This window comes from Onychomys torridus, chromosome 9 (genome assembly GCF_903995425.1).
Source record: "Onychomys torridus chromosome 9, mOncTor1.1, whole genome shotgun sequence".
In the NCBI taxonomy this organism is placed as follows: Eukaryota; Metazoa; Chordata; class Mammalia; order Rodentia; family Cricetidae; genus Onychomys; species Onychomys torridus.
In genome coordinates this window covers 93,685,813-93,698,382 of record NC_050451.1, presented here as the reverse complement: position 1 = coordinate 93,698,382, position 12,570 = coordinate 93,685,813, and positions in this window count along the sequence as shown.

Sequence of the window (12,570 nt, the reverse complement as noted above, 5' to 3'; positions counted from 1 at the left end):
CAGAGCAGAGTTCCATTTCTGTTTAGAGTATTGACAGACAGGGTCTTCTCTACCCAACCCCTGTCCCCAGCATCCCCTCCTGCTTCTTCTCCTGGTGTTATCCAGTCTCTTCCTTCCTATACACATCCTTCATGACCACTGTGCCATTGAGTGGAGTCTCTCCCATCACTCTACCCATCCACTCACCTGGAAAATGTTTATTCATCCTTAGAAACTGTCTTCCAACTGAAGAACCTTTCTCCCCTCCTTACCTCTGTGAGTGTGTGTGTGTGTGTGTGTGTGTGTGTGTGTGTGTGTGTATGCCTGCCAGGAATTGAGCTCAGGGCCTTGCATGTACTAGGCAAGCCCTGTACAATTGAAACAAATCCACAGCACCTAGGAAGTCCTTAAACCCCTAATGTCTGTAAGGTCTCCTGACGGTTTATGGTCACATTGCTCAGTCATTTTATGTCAAAGCATATATTGCACATCAGTTGTGTGTGTGTGTGATTATTTGTTTAATCACAATTAAATAATCATGAAATTATTTAATCTCATGATTAAACCTTTTGTATTTGGTTTACATTTGGATTCTCTGGATTATGCCCATCATCTGGCACAGAGTTGATGCTTAGTATTTGATGAATGAGTTCAGTGAAAGTGATAGTGTCTAAGAAAGCAAAGGCATGAAGAAGTGACTGGTTTAGCAAGCTCAGCTGACCATTTAGTGTGTAATGGTTTAGAGTGGTGACAGCTACTCATCTATCTTATCTGATTGTAAGAGTTTTAAGGACAGAGTGAAGACTTCTCAATATCAACTGCCTGGCAAACATTAGACATTCCCTAAATGTCACTTGAATATCATTGACCACAATACAGTCATTCTCTAGATTGGTCAACTGTCATTTCATATGTATTCATTTATGTTAGATACATGATTCTTAATTTCCCCTCTTAGGTTAGCAGGACTCTATTTAAATGATTTCAATCAGAAACTTTTAAAGTGCCAGGAACAGCGGCTCATGCCTGTAATCACAGCACTTGGGAGACTGAGGCAAGAGGATGGATCATCAGTTCTAGGCCAGTCTAGGCTACCTAGGCCAGCATGGGCTACATAGTCAGGTCCTGGCTCAAGAAAAAAAAAAAAAAAAAAAACCAAACAAACAAACAAACAAATCAAGAAATGTGGACTAATGTTCTCTGCTGATAAAAAATTAAATGACTGAATCAAAAATTGTTTGAACATTGGTGACAGTGAAATCTAGTCAGCAACAATTTTCCTCCTTTGCTCCTTCCCTGCTGGTGAATGCTTAAATAGCCTGCAAGCACTAGGAATACAGACACAAAGTTAAAAAAAAAATCCACTTAGAAACATAAAAGGGGGAAAACACACTATCTAACTTTCCCATGAACAGTAGTCACCTGCAGTTGATATGCAGATTTTGAAGAGCACAACACAGCCCAGACCTGGAGCAATAGTGCAATTGAGTGAAAGTGAGAGAGTGATTTCATTTTCAGGAACTGGTTGTTGTGATTATATATAGAGTCTAGCAGGTTCAAAGTCTGCAGAGAGGACAGGATGGCTGCAGATCCAGGGAGAGCCAATATACCAATTCAAGACCAGAGAGCAATCTTTATTCCTTTATGGCCTTTGATTGATTAAATAGGGCCCACCTACATGATAGTGGGCAATCTGCTTTATAAAAGTTTACCAATTTAAATATTAATCTTACTTCATTTTGTGGAAACATCCAAAATGCCCTGTGGGTGCTGTGGCCCATTCCACTTGTCAGATAAAATTAGCTAGCAGTTGAGATGGAGAGACGACTCAGTAGTTAGGAGCACTGGCTGCTTTTCCAGAGGACCCAGGTTCAATTCCCAGCACCCACGAGGCAGCTAACTACCTTCTGTAATGCCAGCTCCAGGGGATTCAACACCCTCACGTAGACATACATGTAGGCACATAAAATAAAAATTAATAAATCATTTTAAAAAAACGAGCTAGCTGCAGCAAGAACCCAAGGAACCGTGCAGTTCTTAGAACAGCTACATTTTGTTTGTCCTGTCTTCAGGGGTTTGTCAGTGTGTTATAAATTAATTGTCCGATGACAACTGTATGGGATTTCAACAGCTGGCATATTAAATTTCCTGCATTAAAGAGAAAGTCATCTTAAAGCTTAGAGAATCCATACTTCTATTATGAAAATTGATACTTTCAATAGCACATATACATCTATAACTTTATAGAAGAATAATTTTTGTTGTTTTAAGCTACCTAGTGGCAGCTTTAATGGGAAAACACAAAAATTAATTTTGATGCGATATAAACAGCCAAAATCACTGCCTTGGTAACATAAATGATAGCCTCGCTTTCTGGCACCACCATTTCCTGACTGAGCAGCCTGTGGTGCAATTACTTAATGTCTCGGAGCATCAATTCACTCTCACATAAAGAAGGGATTAAAATTATTTTAACCCTGTGGGTTGCTTCGTAATTAAAACTATGCTATGTTGCTACTGTCTTCTTTACACTGGTTCTTATAATCCCCTGAAAGAGATGTCTTAGCCTACTCTCTAGCATGTGCTCAGATCTGTGGCACAACAGCATCCCTTAACACAGTAGCTTCGGCCGGCTTCTTTCCCTGTCAGAGCAGGATAGGAGCGAGAGCATCTCAAACTGTCATTATTCATGATGCTACCCTGGCACTCTCTCTCTCTCTCTCTCTCTCTCTCTCTCTCTCTCTCTCTCTCTCTCTCTCTCTCTCTCTCACACACACACACACACACACTCTCTCTCTCTCTCTCTCTCTCTCTCTCTCTCTCTCTCTCTCTCTCTTTGAGGGAGTATTTGTTTATTTTGTTTTTCCCATGAGCTCCAGACCTGTGAATTGGAGTCTTATCAAGGAAAATCAAAACTTCACACTTTGTGGTAGCGTCCTATCGATGGGGAGGAGTTCCTTTCACATATCGATGCCAATTTGATCGTGAATCTTGTTGGCAGTTCAGAGGGGTCTGCAGGGCAGATACTGACATTGCTATTTTTCACAGAGAACTTACTCAAAGCACGCAGTAAGCAAAGGTAAATAAATGCCTTGACTCAGCCTTAGCGCTTTGGTTCCAAGTCCCGTGGTCATGCTATCACTGCTGTTTCTGCTCACCAATGCTTTCAAACGACAACACATGTCTTGAAGTCGTTCTGCACTACTGAGGCTTCTGCTCCTGCAGCGTCACTCCCAGGCAGTAAGTTCCTCCTCACATGAGGCTCCTCACACTGTCTATACAGCCTCTAATGTTGCTTTGTGTTGTAACTGGCATTCCACCAATGCTATTCCTTCAACTGAGGCAGCCTCATCCTACTGTTTCTCTGCCATTCTAATTGCATAACTACAGAGAACCTTCATATCTTATAGATCCATTGCTTAACTTGGAAACCTATTTAAAGAGGAAGTCATGAAACTATATTTCATGGGCCCTGCATGCCCTTCATTTTAATGAACCAGAACTGATGAAGCACCTGAATAATCTTAAAATTGATGGAATGTATACACAGAGGACCTGGTGTAGACCCATGCAGACCCTGTGCATGCTGCCTCAGTCTCCGTGAGCTCATATGAGCTTAGATCGTGTTGGTTTAGAAGGCCTTTTTTCCTTGCTGTCCTCCATCCCCTCTGCCTCCTACACTCTTTCTGCCTCCTCTTCTGAGGGTTCCCTGAGCCCGGAAGGCAGGGATTCCATGTTTAGGGGGGCATGTTCTCACTCTTCGTATGTTGACTAGCTGTGGATCTCTGCATTGGTACCCAGTGCTGTGGGGGGAAGCTTCTCAGACAAGGACTGAGCAAGGCACTGATATATCGTGACTTCCCGTTAAGAATTTTTGTGAGATTCCTGAGTGTTTCTTCTGCCTTCTCTTGGTCTCTTCTCCTTCTGTTTGTTGGTTTTGCCCAGTTCCATTGGGTCAGTTTTTGTCTTATCTTATTATATTTTATTTCATTATTATATGGAGAAATGGCATGATTGGGTAGATCTAAAAATAGAAAAAGAACTGTAAGTGTAAAAGGCACAAAACTAAATTTTATGTTCTATAGAAATTGAATAGACTTTTATGTAAGGTTGCCTAAGGAATATCCTGAAGTTATAATAAGGAACTCCTAAATTCTAGGCTAGTTACTGCTATGGTTTTAGATGTAATTTATGACCCAAAGGCTCAGGTCATGGAAGCTTATGTTTTCAAGGCCAGGATCCTGAAAGGTGAAAGAACTGTAAGAAGTGGGAGGTGATTAGGTCACGTGGGGCTCCAATCAGGACTGAGGGAACGGCGTTCTCTCCAGGCTGCACAGGTGATCTTGAGAGTGGGTTGCTATCCAAGTTTGTATACCTCAACTTGCTACCCTGCTTTTTTCACTGTGTGTCCTTTTCCATCATACTGTCCCCAGTTATGCCAGTGTGAGATTCCACCTGCTGCCGTGATGCAGCAGCATCTCCAAATCCCTTGGTCAACAGCTGCTTTCCTTTACAAAGTTCCTTGCCTTCAGTACTGTCATAGCATTACAAAACAGACCACGACAGTAACTCCCACAGTGCTCTTTCTTCCAATATAGGAAAAGAACAAAAAGGCTAACTTTTTGGATATAGCAGATCTATTTTTTTGCATACATTTACCTGCCTTATATACTACTAAACCCTATGATTTACATAGTGAATGAACTTACCCTGCAAAAAAAGATCTGCCTAAACTCCCAAGTTCAACAGATTTGCAGGTGCATTGAGGTAGGTATATTATTAACGGCTTGTCTTTTCAGTTACCTGACTTACCCCTCCCCACAAAGAGTCTCCTCTGAATTTGTATGCATTTATTCTCGTTTTTCTTCCCAGGGAATTCTCCTTCACATATTAAAAAAGATGAGGCACGATTTTACTTGAAAGGCCGAACCTCTTGGTTACCTGCCTAAAGCCTTGGAATGAAGCCTAAACTTTCAGTAGCAAGTTAAACAGTAAATAAATTCTGCTAATGGCTATTGGATTGTTAGCTGGGGAGATTAGTATAGGGAGTGATTCTAATTAAACGGAGAACACTGGAGAGCGCCGGAACGTTTCAAGAATAGATTTTTGTCTCCCATGCCTCATTAGGAATATAAAATCAGCTTCTGTTGTGGGGATGACAACCTTTCAAAACACTGCTCTTTTGCCATACGGAGCTGTATAACCTCCATTTTCAAATTTTGAATTTCTTTTTTTAGCAGCAAAAGGTACTTTTATAGCTCTAATCCAATTAAAGCCATGCTAAATCACCACATTCTATTTTAAGTTAACAATAATTTATCTCTTGTTTAGACACATAGAAAGGCTGATCTCAGCCCTTGCTATAGAATCACAGAATTCAAATCCTCGCCTCCCAGAGCTTCTCAGATGGGCCTTACAAGAGCCAGGGGGTGGGGGTGGGGGTGGGGTAGAGGACTCACTCTCCTCCTCCGTCACATTTTCTTCTACATCCACAGTCCACCCATCCTGCAGCCTGATAAGCATCACCCAAGAGAAGAGAAGAAAATTGGAGTTGAGTTGCTAAGTATTTGGATTTAGTTTATTGAAGGTTGTTCAGATCAGTTTCAAGTTTAACTGCACAACTCTTTTTTTTTTTTTTTAAATAGGAAGAAAAGGTGACAGATTTTGAAGTAATCTAAATGTTAAAATTTACCTCCACCTACAGAGTACTGGCTGGGATGATGTATATATCATCAGAGATATATGCCAGCACTTCCGGCTCGCTGCCTGCAATCTTGACCCTTGTTATATTTGTTTTACAAATATGAAACCACAAGATATTGAATGTAAGAGAAAAAGGTAGTTTACGAGTTGATCATGCCATCCAACCATAGCTGAAAGGAAAGAGTTAACTAAGAGAGGGGGAATCACTTAAATAAGTTTCTGGGACAAACAGGAAATCACTCCTGCAGGAAGGAGTGACTGCTTCAAACATGACATCACGAGAGATGGTGGTGTGTCTTACTGGGTCCTTAGGAGGGTAGCGAGGAAGGAAAGGCCAGAAGCCCAATTCCTTCCCTCTCTTCGCTGAGCCAGTCTTCACTCCAGTTTCTCTGTGAGGAGTAAGAACCAATCACATTACCGTGTCGTCACAGGTGCTCTGAGCATCCTTTGAGTTGGCAGATCCTTCGCAAGAATCGTACATGCTAGTTGGGCGCCATTTGTAGTTGGAGAGCTTCTCTCCAGGTGCCACCAAGCCCCCGAGGTCCCATAACCCATGTATAAAATAATCATACAGACACTTATATTATTTAAACTGCCTGGCCATTAGCTCAGGCCTACCATTGTCTAGCTCTTACTCTTATATTTAGCCCATTTCTATTAATCTATACTTTGTCACATGGCTTGTGGCTTGCCAGTGTCTTTATATGTTGCTTCTCATGGCAGCGGCTGGTAGTCTCCTCCCAGCCTTCCTGTTCCCAGCCTTCTCCTCTTCCTTGTCCTGCCTACTCTGTCCTTCCTGCCTGGCTACTGGCCAGTCAGCACTTTATTTATTTTAACCAATCAGAGCAACACATTTGACATACAGAACATCCCACAGCACTACGCCTCTAACACGGACATTCCTGAGTCATTTCATTTATTGGTATAATTGTTTGCTTTACTAAGGGAGTAATTTCCTACAAAATAAACTGTCCCGTGTATTTATTTATTCTGCTTATTCACTGATGCAGTGTTCTATAAAGCACACAGACTCTGAAGTCACTGATCCTCTCACCGGAGCTCTGCTCGACCAGATGAAACCTGTGTCACCCCGGGTCAATGTCATGGCCTCTCTCTCCTGAGAGTTTTGCTTACAGCACAGAATGAGGTTTTCGAGTTACATGTTCTGGGTTGGGCATACATATCTAACTTTCAACTGACCTAACCTCACACTCAGAGCTGAACAGTGACTGAAATGCTTATCATGATGTAAATCCAGGTAAGTGGTAAGAAAATGAAGGAACAGCATTTGAAGTGAAGAGCAAAGAATAATGTGGGAGAAAATCAGGGGCTAGGGGTTTGGAAAGTTTATAGAAAATATGAAGCCATTCATTATCATTGGAATTGTGAAACACATCTAAAGTATTGTTTTGTAGTATTAACACTTCTTCCCCACCCCCAAGATTTAGAGGTATCTAACTAGCTGAACCTAGAATCATATTTTTAAATCATTGTACCATAAAACATTAGATTAGAATCAAAATTAAGTCTATTCATTGACATTATCTTTAAGATGAGCAAATAAGACCCAGGTATTGCAGCACAGACCTCTAATCCCAGATCCAAAGGCAGAGTCAAGAGACTCATGAGTTTAGGGGCTGGGTTCCACACTGAGACTTTGCTTCAAAAGAAAAAAAAAGAAAACACATTTGTTTTTGTAGTATTAATTAATAACACAATCAATCAAGAATTATTTTAAAAAGTTACCATTCAATTTTCATCATATTTTTGGTTCTGTTATATTTATTATAGAGACAGTGTGTTAATGTAACAACATTTGCACATTTATAATTTATTACATCGTATACTCTAAACTTGCAGTGATAGATTCATAAATAAATATATTTAATTATCACTGAGCAAGAGAAAAAAATTAGAACATGGCTGGAGGAAGCATTACTGTAAATGAGGTGTTGGGAACCATCTTTGGTTTCTTCTACTGAATACTGTGGATAATAAATAATACCTAACATATGTGATAGTTTTAAAACTTGTGTGTGTGTGTGTGTGTGTGTGTGTGTGTGTGTGTGTGTGTGTGTGTAGCTCAGTGGATAAGAGCACTTGCTGCATAAGCATGTGGACTTGAGTTCAAATCTCCAGAACCCATGTGAAAAATTAAATATTTCCCAAATAGCACACACGATATTGGTATGCTAGGTGTGCGAGTGTGTGTGTGTGTGCAAGCAAAGGTCAGAGGATAACCTGCAGATGTCGGTTCTCTCCTTCCACCACCTGGGTCCTGGGGATTGGACTCCAGTTGGCAGTTTGATGCTTTTACCTGCTGAGCCCAGTGCGTACCTCACCTAGGTTCCATCTACCTGCTGATTGCCATTGTTACTGCAAACTCCCAGACTTTGTTCCAGCACTTCTCTGGAAAAGTGTCTGTGCACATTTGAGCAATGCTGCATTATCTTCTCTTGAAGAGTTGCAACATTAACTGCTATCCCAAGAGTTTTGAGGCTTCCTAAAGTAAAGGAACTTGCTCAACGTTACTTAATTCCTTTTTAAATACACTTTACCCCAAGCATAATTATGAGCTTACAAATTAACTAGTTTCATTTAAATAACTGTAACAACCCCATTACTATCAGCATAAAAAATGTTTCTTAATGAAAACGATTTTACCGACTCTGCCCCGTCAGGAAAAGTGGGCTAGAGCTGGAGAGAGGGCTCCGTGATTAGGAGTGCTGGCTGCTGTATTCTCAGTACCCACTTAATGGCTCAAAACTGTCTGTAGCTCCAGTTCCTGGGGATCTGATACCCTCTTTGCACACACATGGTACACAGACATACAGGCAGACAAAACACCAAAATACATTAAGAAGAAAGAAAAGTGGCCTCATTTTACCTTTTTTGTCAATCTCTTTACTGTCCATCTGTCTGTCTGTCTTAGTAGCTTGATTCTCATACCTCCTGCCATAGTCTATTGTTCAAAGTTTAGGTTGAAATCATTTTTGTTTGTTCGTTATAAGGCCTTATATAGATACATAGTTTGAAATAGTGGGAGTTTTAAAATAGCATTTTAAGAAAACTGAGGTTTTCCTACAATACTACACCAAAATTTGATGCCTAGTAGTTTCTTTTTCCCACCTTTCTTTTCCTCCTTTCTTCCCTCTCTCCCTCCTTCCCTCTCTCCCTCCTTCTCTCTCTCCCTTCTTCCCTCTCTCCCTCTCCTCTTTCTTTCTCTTCCTTCCTTCTTTCCTTCCTTTTTTCCTTCCTTCCTTCCTTCCTTCCTTCCTTCCTTCCTTCCTTCCTTCCTTCCTTTCTCTCTCTCTCTCTCTCTCTCTCTCTCTCTCTCTCTCTCTCTCTCTCTCAAGGCAGGGTCTCACCATGTAGTCCAGGTTGGCCTGGAACTCACAGAGCACCACCTGCCTCTGCCTTCCCAGTGCTGGGGTTAAAGCCTTGCATTACCATGCCCCCCCCCTGGTAGTTTCTTAAGGTACAATACGGAATCTAAAATTGTATGAACTTTTCATATTCTCTTTCAATAAAATTCATTTTAATAGAAATATATTTTCTTAAAGGATGTGAATATATTTCAAAACACAGTGAAGTATCTTTGTGATAAAGTTCATCTGGCATTAATATCATTCTACTGCATGATGATTAAAGTTGGGTTTAGTTAGGTTCCTGCTCAAAGCAAAATCTGTATTCAGTAACGGAATTCTGAGTTGAATCTCCACATCTCTCCTTACTGATCTCCCACACTGTGATAAAAGATACCAACACAATTGAAACTGGAGCACAGTAGCCTTTTAATGGGTGGGAGAAAGTGGGAGACGAGCAGGGTGGGGATGTGGGAAGGTGTTTCTTATACCCACTTGACTCAGCTTCTTAATCTATTAAGATGAACTTTTACGTTCCTTGACCTGCCTCTTACTGAGCATAGATCAAGTATGAACATGGCTGTGCACACAGTGACAGATTCTCCAGGCTAAAGATGTAAAGTGCTGAGAGAACCCACGTTCATGTCCAGAACTGGTGCCTCATCAGCAATATTGGACCACAGACTGTCCATCTCTTGAGAAAATCATATTTCTCTCCATATTAGCCTATGCAATCTTTGCTAAACAATTGCCAGAATTTGCTAGGAAGACTTTTAACCTTCCTGCAAAGAGCAAAGAACATGAAGGAACTTTAAATGACATTGTTACATGAATCTGTTTGTTTGTTTTTCACAACCAAAAGAATTCTGTCAATAATGTTTCTTGAAAAAAGTGTTAAACATATGTAATCAGAAACAAAATATAGTGGAAGAACATGGTTAAGCATTTTTAAGAAAGCTCACTACTCTTTAGTGAACAGAACTATTTCCAAGAATAACAATTCTTAAACATTTTTGTTTTTGCCTTAAAAAAACAAGAGCATAAAAAGTGTGTCTCACAAATCACTTAGATGTGTAAATAAAGGAAGCTTCAGAAATTCCTATGGAAGAAAAATACCATTTTAAAATTTATCTACTTGTGAGAACAAACATATCATATCTGAAATGCAAATAATTATAAAGTCACAACTAATTTCTTCCTCCATGTTAAGCTGTTGAACAATTTCCAAGTTTTTCTCATTGTAAATATCCATAACTTAAGACCCTGCTCTTTAATTTATAGGACGAGGAAAGGTATTTTTTCTTCTGAAAAGCTGTCATAACTAGTTTATAAATTTGTTCAAGTTAGAAGCCAGAGTTTTCATAATTAGATGATTAATGAGTGTTTCTTTAGCTTATGGGTCAGATAGGGGTCTGAGTTAAAGATTTCCTAGGGTCTGTGAGAAAGAAACCATATCCTCTCATCTCCCCATCCTGCCTAGGCAAGACTTCCACATTGCCCCCAGTTCCCTAACTCCACAGTCGTTTGGAGATCTGACCTGGAAAAGGACAAAACCCCTCCTTTCCCACAGAGAGCTTCTGTAAGCTTTCCTCCTCAAACTCAGAGCTGATATTTGAAACTGGGCTGCACAGAGTTCTCCCCCAGGAGTACATGTGTTCCACAAGCTGACCCCTTGAAACAAACAGCTGCTCCATCGCTCCTCCCTCCCGGAACCTCCCAAGCAACACTGCTCAGCTATTATCCAAACCCTTCTCAGCTTGGGATTTCATCCCCTCTCCAGCTGGGTACCTTTAAACCCTTAGGTGAATCTCACATTCTGAAAGAGACCTCTCCCAGTCTCCTCAGCCAGGCTGCGACTGACTTCCTTAAGCTCTCCCAGTGCCAGCCTACCTTTGATACACACTCCGTCTTTGCCAGTACTTGAGCCTACTTTGATTCTCATATCTCTCTCCCTCTCCCTCTCCCTCTCCCTCTCCCTCCTTCCTTCCCTCCCTCCCTCCCTCTCTCTCTCCTCCCCCCTCTCATTCGTTTTGTGTGTTTTGCAGTGCTTTGATTAAACCTAAAGTCTTAGACATATGAGGCAAGCATTCTATCCCTGAGGTATAGCTACAGCCATCTATACTAGCTATTTCTTTTGGTAAAAAAATTCTAATCTTTATATTAGTATATATTAATCGTACATACAGGTTTCATTATGACGTTTCGTACATGTACTCATTGTATTTTGATGACGTCCCCATTCTTTTCATCCTCCCTTGTCTTCCTCCCACCCACCCCCTTCCTTTCCCTAGTTGGCCCCTCCCCATTCTTCTCTCTCTCCCACACCTCCCCACTATGTGCTGCTCCAGGATTCTTTACCTCAAGTACATACTTCCGGTCCTGCTCACTCTGCATCTCATGCCATCTTGTTTATTCCTTGGCAGTACTATTAGAGCATTTGGTTCATGTTAAGGGCTCTACTTTGATACTTTCTTTTTCTACTTTGATAAAGGCAGTGCTGTGCGTCAGAACTTAGGTCCTCACACCTGTGCAGGAAGCACTTGCCCACTGAGCTGTATCTCCAGCCTTTTATCCCAGATTTGAACAGATATACGGACACACTTGATGTATTGGCCAGAAAGAAGATACAGGAAACAAGTGAGGCACCCCTGTGAGCACCCTTCTGATGTAGAAGAAGACACTTCCCAGGCCAGCCTGGCAGAGTCAGTCGACTCATTTCTTTTTTGAGCAGTGTTCAGTGTATCTAACGCATATTAATTGAGCCAGTGGAAGGAAGAGACCACAATCCCTTCCAGGACCTCAACAATCTTCGATAATACATGAGGGACCTCAAGGTGGCTTCATTCATTTTGATTTAAGCATAAGATGAAGCCAGTGATGTTACATGTAAAGACTTTTTCTGAGTTGTGGTGTTGTTGTTTTGTTTTTATTACCAGTCTGGGACTGAGGAGAGCTTAGCACGTAAAGAAAGCCCTTGCTGTGCAAATCTGATGATCTGAGTTCTGGCCCCAGAACCCACAAAACAGTGCAAGGAGAGGACTATTAACACAGCCGTCCTCTCACCTACACACACACACACACACACACACACACACACACACATTTTTTTCTGGATTACATAAACCCTTTTCTAGGAAAATAGAACCAAGACTACTTGAGCAGAACCAAAAACTGCTCAGTGATTAAGAACACTTGCTGCTCTTGCAGTGAACCTGAGTTTGGTTCTGAGCACCCACACCTGAGACTCACAACCTCCTGTAACTCCAGCTCCTGGGGATCTGAAGCAATCCTGGGGATCCTTCGAGCACCGCGCTCATGTACATATTTCCCGCCCTTCTCTCCCCTTACCCACATACACATAAAAATATTACTAATGGAGAGATGATATACATAAATGAATGATCATAGAACTATTGAAGAATGTCCAAGATTTACATCTGAGAAAATGTCAGCTATTGATATATTTGAGATTCTAAATATGAAGTTCACAGAGAAATTATAATTCTAACTTTTTAAAAATAAT